The sequence below is a fragment of the Bos indicus x Bos taurus genome, chromosome 23, assembly GCF_003369695.1.
Source record: "Bos indicus x Bos taurus breed Angus x Brahman F1 hybrid chromosome 23, Bos_hybrid_MaternalHap_v2.0, whole genome shotgun sequence".
Classification (NCBI taxonomy): Eukaryota; Metazoa; Chordata; class Mammalia; order Artiodactyla; family Bovidae; genus Bos; species Bos indicus x Bos taurus.
Genome location: NC_040098.1, coordinates 10,349,795 through 10,369,279, shown reverse-complemented (window position 1 = coordinate 10,369,279; position 19,485 = coordinate 10,349,795). Strand labels below are relative to the sequence as shown.

The following is a 19,485-nucleotide window of genomic DNA, read 5'->3' as shown; positions in this document are numbered from 1 at the left end:
CTGGCCCTGCAAGCAGCCAGCTTCTGGGAAGACCTTTGATGGGGCTGGGAACACCCATCAGGACTGACATGACCATGCAAGGCAGGCTGCTCCCCTGTGACTCAGCAAGGTGTCTGACTCATCCATCCATAGGATGGATGGACTGGTTCTTTCTCACAATGGAAGCAGAAAGCAGAAAGGAAGGCAAAGTTCAGGCTGCAGTCCGCAGACAGGAAGCAACACGCGGGCAGAAGCCCTAGGAGTACTGAAGGCAGCTCGCGAGAGGTACCCCCTGGTTATCCACGAGGTGCCCAGGGCGGGGGCACACACGCGAGTCCACAGCACACGGTCCTATGGTGCAGAGGACAAAGCCACAGTGGGCGGGCGGGGAAGAGGCAGGCCTGGGGCATGTATGTCCACTGGGTCAGGGAATGGGCTAAAAAACAGACAAAATGTTTTTCTAAAAGGTGACCCACTGCGAGGATTATAGGAGGCAAACTATACGTAGGTGATGTAAATACACTGGAGTGTTAAAGAGCCAGAAAAGAAGTTACAGGAATCACACGCTGTAACAGCATGTAAACAGGACTGGATTAATACAATTTTGACTGGATGCAGCCTGCAGTTTGGGAATTTATTTACCTAGTGATTTTCTCTTGGGAAAGCAAAGTTATCATTGGTCAATTTGACTTCTCATTTCTCAATGGCAATTGATTTGGTGCCATTATTTATTTATGTATTTTTTTATCCTTTTTGGCTGCACCACATGACATGCAGGATCTTAGTTCCCTGACCAAGGATCGAACCCACGCTCCCAGCAGTGGAAGCGTGGAGTCTCAACCACTGGACTGCCAGCGAAGTCCCATGATGCCATTACTCAGAACAGGTTCTACAGAGTCACCTAGGACTAACTCTAAAATCAGGGACGTAGGCATGAAGGATTTAATCCGTGAAGACAGTCTGTACCCAACCTCCCAGTGACATCAAAGCTGTCAAAATGTCACTTTGGAAAGCTGCCGGAGCACCAGAACTGTCCTGGGTCACTATCCAGGGAGAGTGACTCTTCAGGCTGGGCATACTAGACGTTCTGGAATCTGATTCTTCGAAATCCCAGCTGCGCCGGGAGGACTGAGCGGAGGCAGAGTCCTGAGGTCTGGCACGGCCACTCGCAGGAGAGGGAGACTCGGTGGCACAGGGACCTGGGGCTGTGAGGCTGGGGGCCCAAGGGACAGCCGTGAACAGGCAGGGGCCCAGCTCGCATTCCCCCCGCCCCGGGAGCCCCCAGGCACCCACCGTGCTGCTCTGGGCGGGGGAGAGCCGGGAGGCGCGGGGCTGTTAAGAAAGCATGCAAGGTGGCGGGCTCCACACCAGGAAGGTGGCAGAGTGGGGTGGGCAGCAGCCTCGGGGCCTGGATGAGGGGAGGGAGGACCCTCAGGGGCCATCTGGACCTGCCCGGTGAGAGCAGCGGACCGCCTTCCTCAGGAGTTGCTTTTATTATTCAGAAAAAGGAAGGCGCCTTTCTCCCTCTTCTAGTATTTTAAGCTGTTTGCCTGCTGCTACTCCACTTCATGGGAAATAGATGGGGAAACAGTGTCAGACTATTTTGGGGGGCTCCAAAATCACTGCAGATGCTGACTGCAGCCATGAAATTAAAAGACGCTTACTCCTTGGAGGGAAAGTTATGACCAACCTAGAGAGCATACTGAAAAGCAGAGACATTACTTTGCCAACAAAGGTCCATCTAGTCAAGGCTATGGTTTTTCCTGTGGTCATGTATGGATGTGAGAGTTGGACTGTGAAGAAGGCTGAGCACCAAAGAATTGATGCTTTTGAACTGTGGTGTTGGAGAAGACTCTTGAGAGTCCCTTGGACTGCAAGGAGATCTAACCAGTCCATTCTGAAGGAGATCAGCCCTGGGATTTCTTTGGAAGGAATGATGCTAAGGCTGAAACTCCAGTACTTTGGCCACCTCATGCGAAGAGTTGACTCACTGGAAAAGACTCTGATGCTGGGAGGGACTGGGGGCAGGAGGAGAAGGGGACGACAGAGGATGAGATGGCTGGATGGCATCACTGACTCGATGGATGTGAGTCTGAGTGAACTCCGGGAGTTGGTGATGGACAAGGAGGCCTGGCGTGCTGCGGTTCATGGGGTCGCAAAGAGTCGGACACGACTGAAATGACTGAACTCAACTCCACTGGTGTGATGTGACAAGTGTTCTACAGAAAGGAGCTGAGGACACAGACACAGAGGCAGAGAGGTGGCGGGGGGGGGGGGGGGCGAGGGAGGAACGGAGGAAGGGCCCACGTGGAGACATTCTCATGGCACTTCAGGGTCGTGGCCCGGGCCCCAGGCGTGCCTCTGACCTCCTCTCCTGCTCTCTTCCTCCTGCACCGCTCTAGCCACCAGACCTCCTGGCTCCTCCTCCAGCACACCAGCCAGGTTCCTGCCTCAAGGCCTTTGCACTTCCTTTCCCTCTGCCTCTAAGACTCTTCCCCCATATGACTCACTCTCCTCTTTGGGCTCAAATATTACCTTCTCGGCGAGGCCTTCCTCAAGCCCTCTATCTCAAACTGCCATGACCTCTTTTCTACTTTATTTTTTGATATAGCATTTCTCACCATCTGACATGCTATTTAGTTAATTCTGGCTCCTCCTCCTTCCCCACCACAACCACCAGGCGAGCAGGAGATCTGTTTATCTGCTTTGTTCACTCCTTCATTCCCAGTGCCTGGAACAGAGCTTGGCACCTAGGAGGGAGCCAGTAAATACCCACTGAATGAATGGGAGGAACAGCGGAAGGGAAGAGGGAACCAGGGTCAGATTTAAACTAATCCTGGATCCTCAACACTGAATGAAGGTGTGGGGTGAGTGCAAAAAGCAAGGAGCACATACTATCTGAGGCCTTCTCTTTTGCCCCCAAGAACTCCCCAAAAGGTTACCCCAGATAGTAAGTAAGTAAGTAAGTGTTAGTCATTCAGTTGTGCCCAACTCTTTGCGACCCCATAGACTGCAGCCCACCAGGCTCCTCTGTCCATGAGATTTTCCAGGCAAGGATACTGGACTGGGTTGCCAGTTCCTTCTTCAGGGGATCTTCCCAACCCAGGGATTGAATCTGGGTCTCCTGTACTGCAGGCAGATTCTTTACCGACTGAGCTACAGACAGCATATTGCTTTAAATATTAGTTTGCAAAAAGGCTGGACCTAGAATCTCCAAGTGCCATAAAATGGATGCTCTACAACTGCCTCAGACTAAGAACAAGGGTCAGCCAAGTCACTACCTGTGCTTGGAGATGGATAAGCCCTGTAGCAGTTTCCTGCTGCCACTGTAACAAATCACCACAAACTCAGTGGCTTAAAACAACACATTTATTCTCTTAGGATTCTGAAGGTCAAAAAACCAAAATTAGTTTCACTGGAGCAAAATCAAGGTACTGGCGGGCTGCACTTCCTCCAGAGGTTCTAGGGGAGCACTTGTTTCCTGGCCTTTTCTAGCTTACACAGCTGCATTCCGAGCATTCCTTGGCCTCTCCTCCATCCTCGAGCCAGCAGCAGAGCATCCTGCTGCGGCAGTCACACGCCTTTTCCCTTTGCCTCCCTCTTCTAAGGACACTGTGGTTGCACTCAGGCCCACCAGGGTAAGCCAGGGTGTGCGTGCTGTGCGCGCAGTTGCTCAGTCGTGTCCGACTCTCTGCGCCCCTATGGATGGTAGGCCACCATACTCCTCTGTCCATGGGATTCTCCAGGCAGGAATACTGGAGTGGGTTGCCATTTCCTTCTCCAGGGGGTCTTCCTGACCCAGGGATTGAACCAGCATATCTTACATCTGCTGCATTGGCAGGCGGGTTCTTTATTACCTGGAATGGAGGTAAGCCAGGATAATCGCCCCATCTCAAAATCCTTACCTGAAAAATCCATTTTGCTATATAAGGCAATGCCCACAGGGCCCAGGGCTTATGGCCTGAATATCTCTGGGGGCCATTACTCAGTCCACCACCACGGAAGGCAGGTGCCAAGAATTTGGAAGAAATTCAGACCAAAGGTCTAGAGAAGGCAATGGCACCCCACTCCAGTACTCTTGCCTGGAAAATCCCATGGACGGAGGAGCCTGGTGGGCTGCAGTCCATGGGGTCGCTAAGAGTCGGACACGACTGAGCAACTTCACTTTCACTTTTCACTTTCATGCACTGGAGAAGGAAACGGCAACCCACTCCAGTGTTCTTGCCTGGAGAATCCTAGAGACGGGGGAGCCTGGTGAGCTGCCATCTATGGGATTGCACAGAGTCGGACACGACTGACGCAAATTAGCAGCATCAGCAGCAGCAGCAGACCAATGGTCTGTAGCAAAGAAGAGTCAGGTCTGGAATCTTGGCAAGGTCCTAGATCAGGGTCCTTCTTTTGCTCTAACTGGATACTATTAATTAGGGGGGTGGGGAGTTATTTTCAGGCAACTGAGCACTTTGGCCTTTGAAGGGCCTTCTTAGAAGGGAAGGGTAGTTTTCTCTTCTCCAACCTGAAGTCCCCGGAGGACCATGCAGAAGTCTATCTCAGGATGCATATGCTGAGGGTCAAGGGTCTCTGGACTATCCCAAAAGCCTTTACAGGAGGGGAAAAAGAAGAAGTGAAGTCGCTCAGTCGTGTCGGTCTCTTTGTGACCTCATGGACTGTAGCCTACCAGGTTCCTCTGTCCATGGGATTCTCCAGGCAAGGATACTGGAGTGGGTTGCCATTTCCTTCTCCAGGAAATCTTCCCTACTCAGGGACTGAACCCGGGTCTTCTATATTGTAGGCAGAGGCTTTACTGTCTGAGCCACCAGGAAAGTCAGGAGGGGAAGCTACAAAGAAATGATCTGGCCAGATGAACAAGCTCGAGATTGGGATGGTAGGTAAGTTTTCTCCCATGAGACCTGCCTTGGGAGGAGGGCTATGAGAACTCATCTGAGTCTAGAGAGAAGTTCCAGATCAGCTGGTGCTATCTGATGCCAGGAAGGGCCAGGTTAACGACAGTCCAAATGCTGCATGTTACCCACTCTGCTCCACACGGCACCTCTGAGAGTTACAGCAAGGTGGCTTCTGCCCAGACATCAAAAGACACAGAGAAGCAAAGCAAGATAAACACAGCCGCTTCAGGATACGGCTTTACACCTGGGACACGGTCCCTCTGCCGTGTACCACCACACGGCTCTTGGTTGGAATGTGCTGCTCATTCCCCTCAAAGCCTTCAAGGGCTCAGGGAGGTGACTGAGGATGATAAATTTCCACTGTAAGAATGATATGCTTATCTCGTGGGTTTTATTGATCCACTGGGTCACCAGTGGATCCAGCTGGCTAAAAATATTTAGTAGGGAAATGACAGAGGAATGGTTCTTAACCAGGGGTGACTTTGTCCCAAGGGGACATGTGGCAATGTCTGGAGACATTTTAGGTTTTCACCAAGGTTGGGGGGGTAAAACTGGCCTCTGGTGGGTAGAAGCCAGGGATGATGCCTGACATCCTACAATATGCAGACAGCCCATACAGCAAAGAGGTACCAGCCGAAAATGTCTACAGTGCTGGGGCTGAGAAATCCTAAGCCAGAGAAAACAGAAGTGGAGGTGAAGAAAGCAGAGTGACGGTCACAATCACGGAATGCTTTATGGGATTAAGGGAAACAGTAAAGGCACACCTGGCCTGCTTGTTTGGAAAAAGGGATGATCAGTGAGCTCTGGGTTCTGGCAAGTTCAAGGACGGCCTGTCTGGGAGGCGAGTGGGCCGCAGACAGCTGTGTACGCAGAGCAGCTTGCCTGGCCCCCGCTGCAGGCAGAGCTGGCTTGTGCTTCCAGCAGAGAGGTAGCCAAGAAACTCTGGGCCACTGAGGTCACAATTCTTGGATGAAGGAAATGCCAAAAGCAGTCATAAGATAAGGACCAAAGAGTTATAGCAGGTTACAAAGAAAAGCAACAAAAATCTGTTTTTAGGTCCCTAACAATACAATAATAAAGAAATGAACTTAAACATGAGGTCATTTTCCCATAATACCTGGGAGACTCTCCCTTCAGGATCCGTCCCATGCGGGAAATCTTTCAAAGCTGTATTGCTGTGAGCTGTAGATAATTGGGGAAGGGGAGCTTCCTTCCCGTCTCAGAGCTGCTGAGACGACACCAAGGCCTGGGAGAAGTCAGGCTTTGCAGATGGCACGTGAAAGAAAAAGAAGAGCAACATACTGCCCGGAACTCCAGGAACTCCTGAGGAGCAGATGAAGACTCCTGTCAATGGGGGAGGGGCCTGGTGCAAGAAACCACTTCCTCCTGAGCTCAGGGCCCTGGAGCCTGGCTTGGAGAAACCAGCACTTACGGAGGCTCCTCAGTCTCCAAGTCACAACCCCACACCCTGAGCGCTAAGAGTCACATCCAGCTCTGCCCGACACTAATGCCGCTCCAGCACTTCCCGGGCGTCTTCTCAGACAGCAAAGAGCCACAGAGACAGGTCAAGGGCATGAGGTGCCTAACGGCAGCCAGGGCCCCGGGAACTGCGGGAGCAGCCAGCCCCTGCCCTAAGGCTGGAGACCCGTGAGAGCAGTCTTAGCTGGGTCTCAAGCCGTTCCTCCAGCCTCGTCCTCCGTCCCTCTGTTTGCTGTTTCCCCCCTCAACCCTCTTCCTTCCCCGTCTTCATCCCTCTCCCTCCCATCCTTTCATCTGTCCCCTTCTTCTCACTCTTTTCCTCACTTCCTCTTGGTTGGTGATACTGAAACTGTCAATGGTGTCACATGAAGCTTTATCTTTCCTGCTTCTTATTTGATAAATTATGGACTTTTTAATGTGTCTTGCCAATAAAACCTAAATTCAGTTGCCTTCTAACTTTCGTGAGCCCTTTAACCTCTCTGGTGTATCAGCACCCCTAAACAACACCTGTGTATCTGTGTGTGTGCGTTACTCCACCCAGGCTCTGTGTACTTAATCTCTGTGGCTGGCAGCTCAGCATCAATTAATTTCAACAGCAACCAGAGGAACTCAGATTATACATGAGGAAGAATTTCCTCATACTTAAGACAACTGTAGTAATCTCCTACCTAATCTCTCTACCTTCATTCTATCTCCATTTAGTCAACCTTTGTGCAATATTAACATAATGACTCCTTGCTCTAAAACCATCAGCAGTCACCCATTGCCCAAAGAACATAGAGTGCAGATTTCCTCACCTGGTATTCAATGGCATCTATAAAGCTACTAGAAGTTTCCTAACAGTGGTTTCCAGAAATGTAACTTGTGAGAAAACACACTTTTCTCCTCTGAGTATTCATTTACAGGCCAGGTTACCTCACAGAAGGAATGCTAATAAAAAGCACTGCCTGGCCTGCATGGAGGCCTCTCTCCCTCCCAATGAACCACGAGTCCTGCTGCTCATACCCCTGTGCAGCCCTCTCCTGAATCTGAACCGGTCCCATGACCAAGAAGACACAAAGTGACACTGTATGACTTCCAAGGTGAGGCCCTAAGAAACCTTGCCTGTATCTCTCAGTACACTCAGTCTTTGTATATTTCTGCTCAGAACAGCTCCCATACTGTGAGAGGCACAGGGCACATGGAGAGGCCCCGTGCAGGTACCCTAGTCAAAACCGAGCATCAAGTGCCATGTGAGTGAGCCAGTGAGTGAGCCAGTGTGGACATCCAACCCGCTGGGTGTTCAGATGACTCCTGCCTTGGTCTCCACTTGACTCCAGCAACATGAGAGACTCCAAGTTAGAATTACCCAGCTGAGCCCAGTCAACCCACAGAATCATGAAAAATAATAACATGCCAATTTCACTTAAGAATGTCCTAGATGAACCAATAAAAAACTAACTTTATTAAATCATGCCCCTTGAGTGCATGTCTTTTTTTAGGCTGTGCCACGAGGCATGCACGGCCTTAGTTACCCAACCAGGGATTGAACCTGTGCCCCCTGCAGTGGAAGGGAGGAGTCTTAACCACTGGACCATGAGGAACAGGAACGTCCCAAGTACATGTCTTTTAAATGTCCTTTGTAATAAATCAGGAGTTCCAAGACTGTTCCAAAGAAAAGCAATTGTGCAACTGTGCAATTGTTTGAGTTGCAAGCTAAACTAGCCACTTTTTTTTTCCTTCATAAAGTACCATTTTTACTTCAAACAAAAGAATAACAGCCAAATAAATTATGATTATTTAGACTGGGTGTTTAACAAACTTTTTCTTGAAAATGAAGTGAGCTATCACTTCAAGAAAAGAAACTGACAGTATGTTACCAACAATAACAAATCTAGCTTTCAAGAAAAAATCCAAATTATAGAAAGCTTGTATCCACCATTGTGAGCTTCACAGCTTCCTAATACTTGAAGGACAAAAACAGTGGTCTGAATACGATTTACTGATGTCATAAAATGAAATATGTCAACACTTAGAAAATATATATAAATCAGTGAACCAATATTTTCCAAAGACCAAAATAAAAGATCCATTCGAAGTGCAAGATGGGCCAATGGATTATAAATGTCACAAAATATGAGAAGTTTGTTGATAAGGTTTCAGACTCCACATTCCAACTAACCTTTAAGAAACTACCATTTGTCCGGTGTTGGTACAGTATTAAAGAATAATATCCATAATTATCTGCAAGAGCTATTAAAATACCCTTCTCCTTCTCAATTACCTATCTGTATGAGGTCAGATTTTCTTCATATTCTTCAACTGAGACTGTACTTCAAGAGACTGAACACAGAAATAGCTGTGAGAATCCAGCTCTTTTCTATTAAACCAGACATTAGCAAAAATGTAAAACAATGTCCCTCAACATTTTTGTTTTGGAAAATAGTTATTTTTCATTTAAAATGTCATTTGTGATAAATGTAATGGTTGTATTATTATATTAAATGAATTCATAAATTAGTAATTTTAAAAACTGCCTTGGTTTTAATTTCCAATACAGTAAACAAAAGTTCATGACATCCTTAACAATTTTTAAGAGCATGAAGTTGACTTCAGAATAAACCAGCTTCCTTTCAAGGTGGCCAATCTGACACCCAGTTTCTTTAAGGACAAAGCCAACCCTCACGGATGACTCGCTCCTATCAATGAGTGTCCTTGTACGGCACATGTTTTTAGTACTCACTGGCTCTCAGTGTTCAAAAAATGTTTTTATGCATATGTCCAGGCCGTGAGGACAGCCATGGACCAGGTCTGAAATCATCTGTCACAGCATCTGGCCCCAAAAAAGTGCCTTAGGTGGGAAAGACTAAGATGACAACACCAGTTTTTTGAGATTAACACTGAAAAATCCAATAAAGCTACAGCCTCATCTTTGCCAGTGGAAACTAAAGAAAGAAAACTTCCGGCTGGGGGCGGGAGCTCAAAGTTAAGAGATGAACAGGACAACTGACCCTGGACATGGACAACAGCTGCCACTGTGGCGAGCTCCTGCCCAAACAAATGACCAAGCAAATCAAGTCAACGCAGCAGTTCTCCCTGACTCTGGGGAACTTCCCTCTCTGCCTTCTCTTAGAGAACCTCAGAAGTCCTCCCAGATCTTCCTCCTTCCACACTCACATTTCCTTCAAAGAAAAAGACTTGGTATGGGATTAATAGGAGGGGCCCTTGCCTGAGACCTTCCTGCAAGATCCACAAACAGCCTGACCCCCACAGACTGTCAGACTCATGAGCTCAGCACCCTGTTTGGCAACAGGAAAACCCACGGGGTGTTAGAGGCAGAGAAAGGGAAGTGAAACCCATAAACAGCTATTAAAACTACTGAGCTTCAGAGATTAAAACAAATCAAACAGGAGCCCCACATTTCCCCTGGCCCCCAGGAGAGACCCCACCACGGCCAGGTTTCCCAGATAGTTGGGACAATGAACGTCGAATTCCATGGCGCTCCCCTTCTGAGAGTTTACAAAACCTGCCAGGCATCCTGAGAGCCAAATAGGGAAACAGCAATGGGAAGTGCGGAGCATTGTTCTGACTCTCCTGAGGACCTGATATCCCAGCAGAGATGCTAGAAACAATTCTACGTATCACGCCCAGCTCCCACATACATGCCAGCAAACTACAGACCCATGAACAGGGACAGAATCTAATTTCTTACCATCATCATTTTCCAAGTGCCTAGTAATACACGTGGCGCACAGCAGGCACTCAAAAATGTTTGTTGCATAAATGGAAGAGAAAGGTGCACACCATCATTGTGGCCTGGCACCCGTATGGACAGGGAAGAAAGTCTGTACCTTTATTCATTCAATATTTACTTAGCATTTCCTCTGTACCAGACACTGTCCTAGACACAACAGGAAATAAAATAAGACCCCGCCCTTGTGGAGTTTATGTTTCAGTGAGTGTAAAGGTGAAAAGCTTAATGCTCCTCAAAAAAACCATGTTTAAGCCACAGATTCAATAATTATTTAATTAATTACTGTCACTACCAGATGCAGTGACAGGCGCCTGGGATCTGGGACCCCGCGCTAGAGAAATCACATCCATCAGTTGTCAGAGGCCCCGAGGTAAGAAAGACAGGATTACCTCTTTGGTGCATCTGTCCTCATCTGTCGGTGAACAGAAGCCACTGCGTGAGTACCATGTGCATACCCCAAAACACCACACAAGGCTGCAGGAGTGAAAGAAACCGCACATCTTTAGCTGAGAGGCACTGGGGGTCAGAAAAACAGCTCTGATACATTATAATGAAACACGAGGGCTCAGAGGGTGCTCCCAGGATGGCTCCTTCTCTGTCACTGACACATACCCTGAGATGTTGTGATTCTGAACCTGAGTCAGCAAATATTTCCCAATCCTGGAAGTCATCTGCTCATTTCCAAGTCAGCAGACACCGGCTTTGCTGCTTCTACCAGGTGGGTGGGAGGAGCTGGTGAGGTGAGGGAGAAGCCGGAGTCCAACACTCCCCATGGGTGGCAGCTCATAAACGGAGATGGCCTGAGTCATACTTGATTCCTTGACCAGAGCCCAGTGGAGACAGCACTCGAGTCACACCCTCATCACCAGCCTCTGAGCCATGAAGGCCAAGGGCCATGTGCCACGGAAGAAGACCCGGTATCTGAAACCTGATGCGAGAGGCCGTCTTCTCCCTGCCAGGCTCAAGCGTGTGCCCAGCTCTCCTGACATCACCGAACTCAGCTGCTGCGAATGGCTCCTCCCTCTGGATCCAAAGGCACAGAGGAAGGCCCTGTAGTTTGGCTTCCCAGCCTGCAGGCAGCACCCTAGAAGGTGGGCCTCAGTGACAGAAGACAGCTGAAGCCTTTAGCAGCCAAAGGGCCAGGCCCTCCTGAGAGAAGCTGCACCATCCCAGGACACGCCGGGAGCTGCAGGCCCTGGGGACAGCTTGCACAACAGCCAGGACAGTGGCATTCTGTCCAAAAAAAGAGGCCTACGAGCTTCCCAGGCCAGGGCCCAACACTGGCTGTCCTCTCACCGGGCCCTGGGGAGCGGGCTCTGAGGGACCACAGGTAGGACTGGAAGGCTGAGTGGGGGGCAACTCTTCCTGAGTACTTGGAGGAGGAAAGCAGAAGTGGAGAGGTGAGGAGAAAGGCAGCCGAACAAAAGAGCGGGTCACTGAACTAAGGAGCTGCTGGGCTACCCCATCTGTGGGATAATGTCAGGGGCCTGTCTGCCGAGCTCTGCAAAAATCACCGAATGGGCACTTGGTCGTGGATAATGACGACTACCTACGCAGAAGACGATGGGGTGAACAAACTGCAAGAAGCTATCTGGCCGGAGCTGCTGGTGCCCAAGCTGCTCCCCAAGGACTGGGCCTGACTTCCTCTTGGGCCCTTCTTACTGGCCACCTCAGTGGAGAGTGCTACCAGTAGGTAAGCAGCCAGAGCAGCAGCAAACAGCTCAAAAGAGTTGGATAAACTCCTGGGGAGCCAGATGCTGGACAAAAGGACCACCAAACACACAACCCCAGCTTCATCAGAAGGATTCACCAGAGGGACGTTTCCTATAGGAACAAGGGATCCCTTTTGGTCCTGTCTGCCCAAATCCTTCCCCTAGTGCTGCTTGGGAAAGGGGACTGGCTCAGCCTTCCACAGCCCTATTCACTCTCACAGAAAAGGGTCTGTGCACAGGAGGGCTCCAAAACTTTAAAGTTTGGTCTGGCCGATTCAGTTGGCTCTCCACCACAGCTCCTGAAGGCTGCCAATTCTGTGTTCAATTCTGGCTCAAAGGCAGAGAGCATGATCCTCAAAAGAGGAGACCCAGAAACCCAGAGCCAGGTGAAACAACAGGCTTTCATTTTTGAACCTGCGAGTGGGTCACGCTTTCAGAATCCTTCAAGATCAGACTGGACAGAGACAGAGGATATGTTATTTCCTCAACATCTCCTGAGTCCCTGAGAGGACTAACACCAAAGAAAGGAGCTCAAACTGAACTAACACATTTGTGACGAACTTTCACCTTGGCAAGAAGTTTAAACATCCAGATGCACCACGAACATGGTGGGTTCTCCAGCCCCAGAGAAGACGATGCCTGTGACTGGAAGCAAGGCAAGCTCCTGGCACTGTCTTCCTAATGCAGACCCACAGACTGCTCCGGCAGATATGACCTGATAGCCTCAGCTACGCCTGGGCAAGGGGAACAGAGCCTCAGTGTCAGCCTCCCTCTTAGAGCCACAGGAAACGAAGCTCCCAAGGGAAACAGAGGGAGAAAAACCTTCAGGAGAACCTGCTCAGTGATTTGACATCAGAAGCCCAGAACACACTCAGTGGGTTAAGAGATGCATGAGGGAAAAAGCAGCAGGTGGTTTGAGCCACCAATAACAAAAGGGATAGATAGCTGCCAGCCCCAGGGCTATCAGGCTGGCAATCTGTTTCAAAACTTGAACAGGAAAAAAATGTTCTGGAGCCAGTACAGAGGAAACAGGTTGAGGTCCACAGGCATTCTCTGGAGACTTCTCTTAGCTCTCTGGGATGGGCATAGGGTGGAGGGCGGGAGGAAGGGCAGAGACAGGCTGGGGTATCATGGTTTAAATGTGTATAATATGTCCAGAGTGTAAAGCCACAAAGCCCTGTTTCCTGGAAGGGGAAAAGAGTTGGACAAGGCCTCCAACTGCCCCTGGCACACACCCAATTCAGCGGCTGGTCTCTCCTCAAGGGTTCCTGGAAGTCAACAAACCCATAAAGGGGAAGTACTCAGCTGAGACTGGGAGAATGGTCTATAAACTGGACATTATCCCTGACGCAACACCCTAGTAAATTCTCCCACACAGACACACGTTATATTCACCTCAGACATTCAGAGCCTTACTTCAATCAAGGGGCTGCACAGCCTACCCCACGTGGATCTCATCTGTGGGTCATGGGAAAACAAAGTAGTGTCTGGAGCTTAATGCTTCTCCCAGAAGCAGAGGCAAGGAACTGGGAGGGAAAGGGAGGTGGATGACAGGAATGCAAGAGACAGGGCTGACTAGAAAGAAATCCTGAGAGTGGGGCAAAAAAAACAGGGCTTCTGCGGGGAACCAGGGTAGGAGAGGCTTAGGTAGACAGGGATTGAAGGCATGGGCTGAAAAAGCCAAGTAACAAGGTGAGAAAGCTGTGGGGGAGGAGTAATAGTGACGGGGGTGGGGGTGGGGGTGGGGGGCAGGCAATTGGAGGAAAGAGAAGACGGGGATGGGGAAAGAGAGCAAAGACTGGGAGGGCAAGGATAGGAGGACGAAGACAAGGATGATGAGGCGGGGGTGGGCGCAGAAGCTCTCCAAGGAGACCCTGTGCAGAGAGGGTCAAGGCTTTGGGGACACCAAAGAAGGGATGGAGGAAGAGATGAGAGGCAAGGGTGGGAGGGGACCCAGAGCCTGAGACGCCGGCTCTCAGAACACAGAAGTGGGAAGAGGCGAAGACACGAGGCCCAGATGGGGCCGCAGAAGTCTGGGGGTCGAGGGGAGGAGGCCCACGGTTAGGGCTCGAAAAGCGACGGGCGTCCAAAGGCTGGGGGCGCAACGGCAGCGGGGCGGCGTGCCCGGAGAGCCACGGACAGCCGCGGCCCGCCCGGGCCCGAGTGACGGGAAGCGACGGCCGCCGGGTCGGCGGACCCCCTGCGCCTCTCGCCCCTCACTCCACTCCCCGCAGGGCCTCGCGCACCAGCCTCGCTGCTCGCCTCAGCCCGGGCCCGCGGCTCTCCCGCCTCCGCCGCTCCGCCGACCCACTTCCCAGGACCCGGACTGACCTGTCTCGGCTGCCCCAGCGCCGCCGTCGCCGCCGTTCCGCAGGCTCCGCAGGCGCCTCCGGCTCCTGCCAAAACTTTTCCCATTAATCCCCGGCTCCGCGCGGCTGCCGCGGCGTCACACGCTGCGCGGCCCGGCCCCGCCCCCGCCAGAGCGACGTCACCGGGCCGCTCGTCCGCGCCCCCTTTTCCACGCCCCCTTCCGCTTCGACCGCGGCCAATCACCGCACATCTGGGATCCGCCCCCTGACCCTGCCGCTCCGCCCACCGCACGCTGCGCCGGGCCCACCTGCAGCGCCCTCTGGTGCCCAGGGAGGAGCCGGGGCGGAAGCTCCAGGACCAGTAAGACACGTCTGGCAGATATCACAGAAGAGGATTGGAACTTGGAAGGGAACGTAGCGATTATTTTAGCACAGTCTCCTTATCCTTCCAGGGAAGAAACAGCCCCAGAGAAGGTGTGTGACTTGCAGTGAGAGGCAATACGGAGGCTGGAACCTGGATATTCCGCTGAAGAAGACTATGCTCCCTCTGATTTTCACAAAAGGGCTTTGTCCTTCAAGTTCAGTTCGTTCAGTTCGGTCGCTCAGTCGTGTCCGACTCTTTGCGACCCCATGGACTGCAGCAAGCCAGGCTTCCCTGTTCATCGCCAATACCCGGAGCGTACTGAAACTCATGTCCATCGAGTCGGTGATGCCATCCAACCATCTCATCCTCTGTCGTCCCTTTCTCCTCCCTCCTTCAATCTTTCCCAGCATCAGGATCTTTTCCAATGAGTCAGTTATTTCCATCAGGTGGCCAAAGTATTGGAGTTTCAGCTTCAGCATCAGTCCTTCCAATGAATATTCAGGACTGATTTCCCTTAGGATGGACTGGTTGGATCTCCTTGCAGTCCAAGGGACTCTCAAGAGTCGTCTCCAACACCACAGTTCAAAAGAATCAATTCTTCGGCCTTTAAGAGGCTTCTGTAACTAGAAATTTGGACTTCCCTGGTGATTCAGTCGGTAAAGAATCCGGGTGCAATGCGGAGACCCAGATTTGATGCCTGGGTGGGGAAGATTCCCCTAGAGAAGGAAATGGCAACCCACTCTAGTATTCTTGCCTGGGAAATCCCATGGACATAGGAGCCTGCCGAACTACAGTCCGTGGTGTTGCAGAGTCGGACACGACTGAGCGACTAAACCACCACAACTAGAAATTTGTGGTTCTGGATTTCTTACTTATCTTCCTATTCATCTAATATACTTGCCCTGTAAATGGGGAACATCCTTCCTTCTGTTGTAGAAAATTCTGTTGTCCCTTTTTAATCCAGGTCTTTAGGACCTGGAAGGGACTTGTCATCCCAACCTTCAGATATACCATAAAAAGGTACTTAGCAGGGACGTCCCTGGTGGTCCAGTGGCTAAGACTCTGCTCTCCCAATGTAGATGGGCTGGATTTGATTCCTGCTCTGGGAACTATATCCTGCATGCAGCAACTAAAGATCCAGTGCAGCCATAAATGATTGTTGTTAGTTTGTTGTTTTTTTGTAAAGTACCTAGCAGCTGGGATGCAGTCTTTAAAAAATAAATAAATATTTATCGGCTTCTCTGAGTCTTCATTTATGCATGCGGGCTTTCTCTAGTTCCTTTTAGTTGTGGTAGCCAGGCTTCTCATTGCAATGTCTTTTCTTGTGCAGCAGGGACTCTAGGGGCACAGGCTTCAGTAATTGTGGCCTGTGGTCTCAGTAGTTGTGGTGCATGGGCTCGGTTGCCCTGAAGCAGGTGAAATCTTTCCAGATCAGGGATGGAACCCATGTCCCCTGCATTAGCAGGGAGATTCTTTTTTTTTTTTTTTTTTTAATTTTATTTGTATTTTAACACCAAAAACATTTTGTGTTGGGGTATAGCCGATTAACAATATTGTGATAGTTTCAGGTGAACAATGAAGGGACTCAGCCATACATATACATGTATCCATTCTCCAGGCAGATGGATTCTTGACCACTGGACCACCTGGGAAGTCCCTGGAAGGCAATCTTATGAAAGAGATTGGATTTGTCATCTGGAGTTGAACAAACTCTGTAGGTATATTATCTCCTCTCCATCATCTTTAAAATAAAGATTACACTCCGCTCTCTCATATACTCCCCAGGATACACCCTCAGATATCTGGTTAATAGAACTGAGTGATTTTTTTCTCTCTGCTTCTCTCTTTCCCGACCTCACCCCCCACTTTGTGAAATGAATGTGCAATACTTTTGTAATTCAGACGTCAACCTCCTTGCCTTTGAGATGGAAGGAAGAATGGGTTGTGGAAGTCAAAGCCTTCCCTAAGATTTCTGCAAATTTCTGGGGGATTTACATTCTCATAAATCTCTCTGCCTCCAGGCTTCAGCTTCTGCGAGGCTGTTGCAGTCACAGTTCAGAAATGTAGAGACGAAACTCAGCCCCTCCTGAGGACTGCCCAAACCTCTTCCCACACAAAACATTCATGGGTATAGATGGTATGATGCTCCGGGCCCTGGGGCAGGATCACATGATGCATTGCAAATAGTTTAAACTCACACAGCTGACATTCTTCGTAAAGTTGATGTTTTCTGATTGGCGTTTTTCCCCTTAGGGCCTGGCTTTTTCCCAAATTACTACCTCTCCTCCCTGCCCCACCATTCTCCCTTCTGCCCAACTGTGTCCAGAGAAAAAAACAAATCCCTCTGGCTTTCTAGGCGCATCTCTTCATTGCTAGGGTTCTTGCCAACATTCATGCCCTGAAGATCTCACTTCCTTCCTTTAAAAGACTCATTTCCCCTAAAGACAGCTCCTTCTCTAAAAGAAATTCTGGGAACACTGTTAAGATAGTACATTTTTTATTCCTTTTTTTTTTTTTTTTTAACCTTGCCACAAGTCATGTGGGATCCTGGTTCCCCTATCAGGGATCGAACCAGTATCCCCGACATTGAAAACATGGAGTCCCAACCACTGGACCACCAGGGAAGTCCCAAAGATAGTACATTTTTTTTTTTTTTTTTGATAGTACATTTTAAACCTCACTTCATTTTTATACTAAAAGTATGTGTGTGTGTATATATATACATTCACCTAAATCAGTTAGCTTCTGTTGCTTGAGTCCAAAACAGACCAATACAGCTTCCCCAGATCTTCATTTTGACTAGATTTGCCCACAGGCATAGCTCACAATGGGAAAATTTGGTTCCTGCCAAGCCTTTTCAGACCAGCCAGAGAGCTCAGCTACCAAAACCTGCTGTGATGCCCAATTACAGTGTAACGGAATGGTAACTTACGGTGTGGAATAAGGCTAGACCTGCTTTGAATTATTGGATCCGGTTGCCTCCACAGCCATTTCAAGATCCAGCCAGCAGATGGAGTCCTCCTTGGCCTCCTGAAATCGGCCTCCTCAGCCCTTCTCTGTCCTCAGCTACAGCAGGGGCCAGAGAGGCATCACTGAGCTGGTGCCTCTTTGGCCCGGAGTGACACTGGGCTTAAGAAATAGGCACTTTATGTATCCTGACAACAGTTTGCAAAAAGCCTGTTACATTCCAGCCCTTCCAGTCCATTGCCCGACCTCCCCAACCCTCAGAGTGGTGACCTGGGGCAGCAATGAGCACTTTGCACATGGCCTCAAGTTTATAGGTATCTTTGAAGGCATCAGAGATTGGATACATTCTCCTTCGTCCAGGATATTGGTAAGGTCAAGGGCATTCTTTTCTAACCCTGCAATCAAAAGACAGCAAAATATCTTCTCCTGCTCCTAAAAATGTCCCTCAGGACTGTCAGCTTCTCATGCCAGTCCCAGTTCAGGGTGGTTTTCTTTTCCCTGCCTCGCCACAACCAGCAACACCTCCCGTGTCCCGTCATAGAATGGTCAAAAGCTGGGAATGGACTCCGGTTACAGGTGAGGAGACCGAGGTTTAGAGATTGTCCTGCCACCTCAAGTCTAAACACTACCTGGCTTCCAAGAATGTTTAATCAGTTCCCGTTCTATCTTTCTAGTCACAGTCCTTTGTAGTTAGTAGTCTTCAAAATTTTTGCCCCTCTACCCCTAAAAGAATATATAAGAACTAATGCAGCTCCTTGCACATTCTTAAGGTGACATCTAATGTTTTTCATATTGGTTTCAAACAGTTGCAGAGTATGGATGTAATTTCTGCTGCTGCTGCTGCTGCTAAGTCACTTCAGTCGTGTCCGACTCTGTGTGACCCCATGGACGGCAGCCCACCAGGCTCCCCTGTCCCTGGGATTCTCCAGGCAAGAATACTGGAGTGGCTTGCCATTTCCTTCTCCAATGCATGAAAGTGAAAAGTGAAAGTGAAGTCGCTCAGTCATGTCTGACTCTTAGCGACCCCATGGACTGCAGCCTACTAGGCATCTCCGTCCATGGGATTTTCCAGGCAACAGTACTGGAGTGGGGTGCCATTGCCTTCTCTGGATGTAATTTCTACTAGTTTATAAACATTAACATCTTATTATAAAACTACTATGGCGGGCGTATGTACTTAGTTGTGTCTGACTCTGTCGCCCCATGGACTGCAGTCTACCAGGTTCTTCTATCCATGGAATTTTCAAGAATATTGGAGTGGGTTTCCATTTCCTACTCCAGGGGATCTTCCCAACCCAAGGATCAAACAAGTGTCTCTTGTGTCTCCTGCATTGGCAGGCGGGTTCTTTACCACTGTGCCACCTGGTGTGCCCATAAAACTACTATATTACCCTTTTAAATGTGTTGAATAAGACTCAAATCCCATAGTGAATCAACAGATAAACAACAAGGACCTACGGTACAACACAGGGAACTATTTTCAATATCTTAACCTATAATGTAAAAGAATCTGAAAAAAATATATATATATAAAATATATCTGAGCCACTTTGCTGTACACCTGAAATTAACACAACACTGTAAATTAACAGTACTTCAATTTCTTTAAATGGTCAAGACAGTAAAAAAAAAATATACATGAACAAGCTCTTCTTCAGCAATCAAAAATTTTACATTGTCTCCTTTTCTCCTTATACTTGTATTTCCATTCCACTTTCCCATTAAAAATCTAACCTTAGGGAATTCCCTAGTAGTGCAGTGGTTAGGACTCTGCACGCTTACTGCCAAGGGCCCAGATTCAATCCCAGGTGGAGGATATGAAGGCCTTAGCCATGGCAATAACCATGGGGTTAGAGATGGAGAGATAAATATGAAACCATGAAGGAGAGAGAATTGACTGGATTTGATGACGGATTTTTCATAAGGGGGTGTCAGGGAGGAAGCAAGTTATCCTAGACTCCCAGATCTCTGTCTTAGGTAGTAAGGTAGGTAATCAGGCAATATGGGAAGGAAGCAAGTCTGAAAGGTTTAGGCAAGTTAC

General features: G+C 49.3%; 1 protein-coding gene across 3 annotated transcripts in view; it reads right to left on the bottom strand.

The window, feature by feature from the left end:
* PPARD (peroxisome proliferator activated receptor delta) overlaps positions 1–14,274 on the bottom strand; it is an 85,720-nt gene extending 71,446 nt beyond the window's left edge. Inside the window, exons 1-2 of one of the 3 annotated variants that reach the window (XM_027524188.1) lie at positions 14,136–14,274; positions 10,482–10,566 (exon numbers count right to left, since the gene is read on the bottom strand). The gene's annotated coding sequence lies outside the window, so the exon portion shown is untranslated. The remainder of the gene's footprint in view (positions 1–10,481; positions 10,567–14,135) is intronic. The other 2 variants (XM_027524186.1, XM_027524187.1) reach the window with 2 other exon arrangements.
* Positions 14,275–19,485: the final 5,211 nt, after the last annotated feature.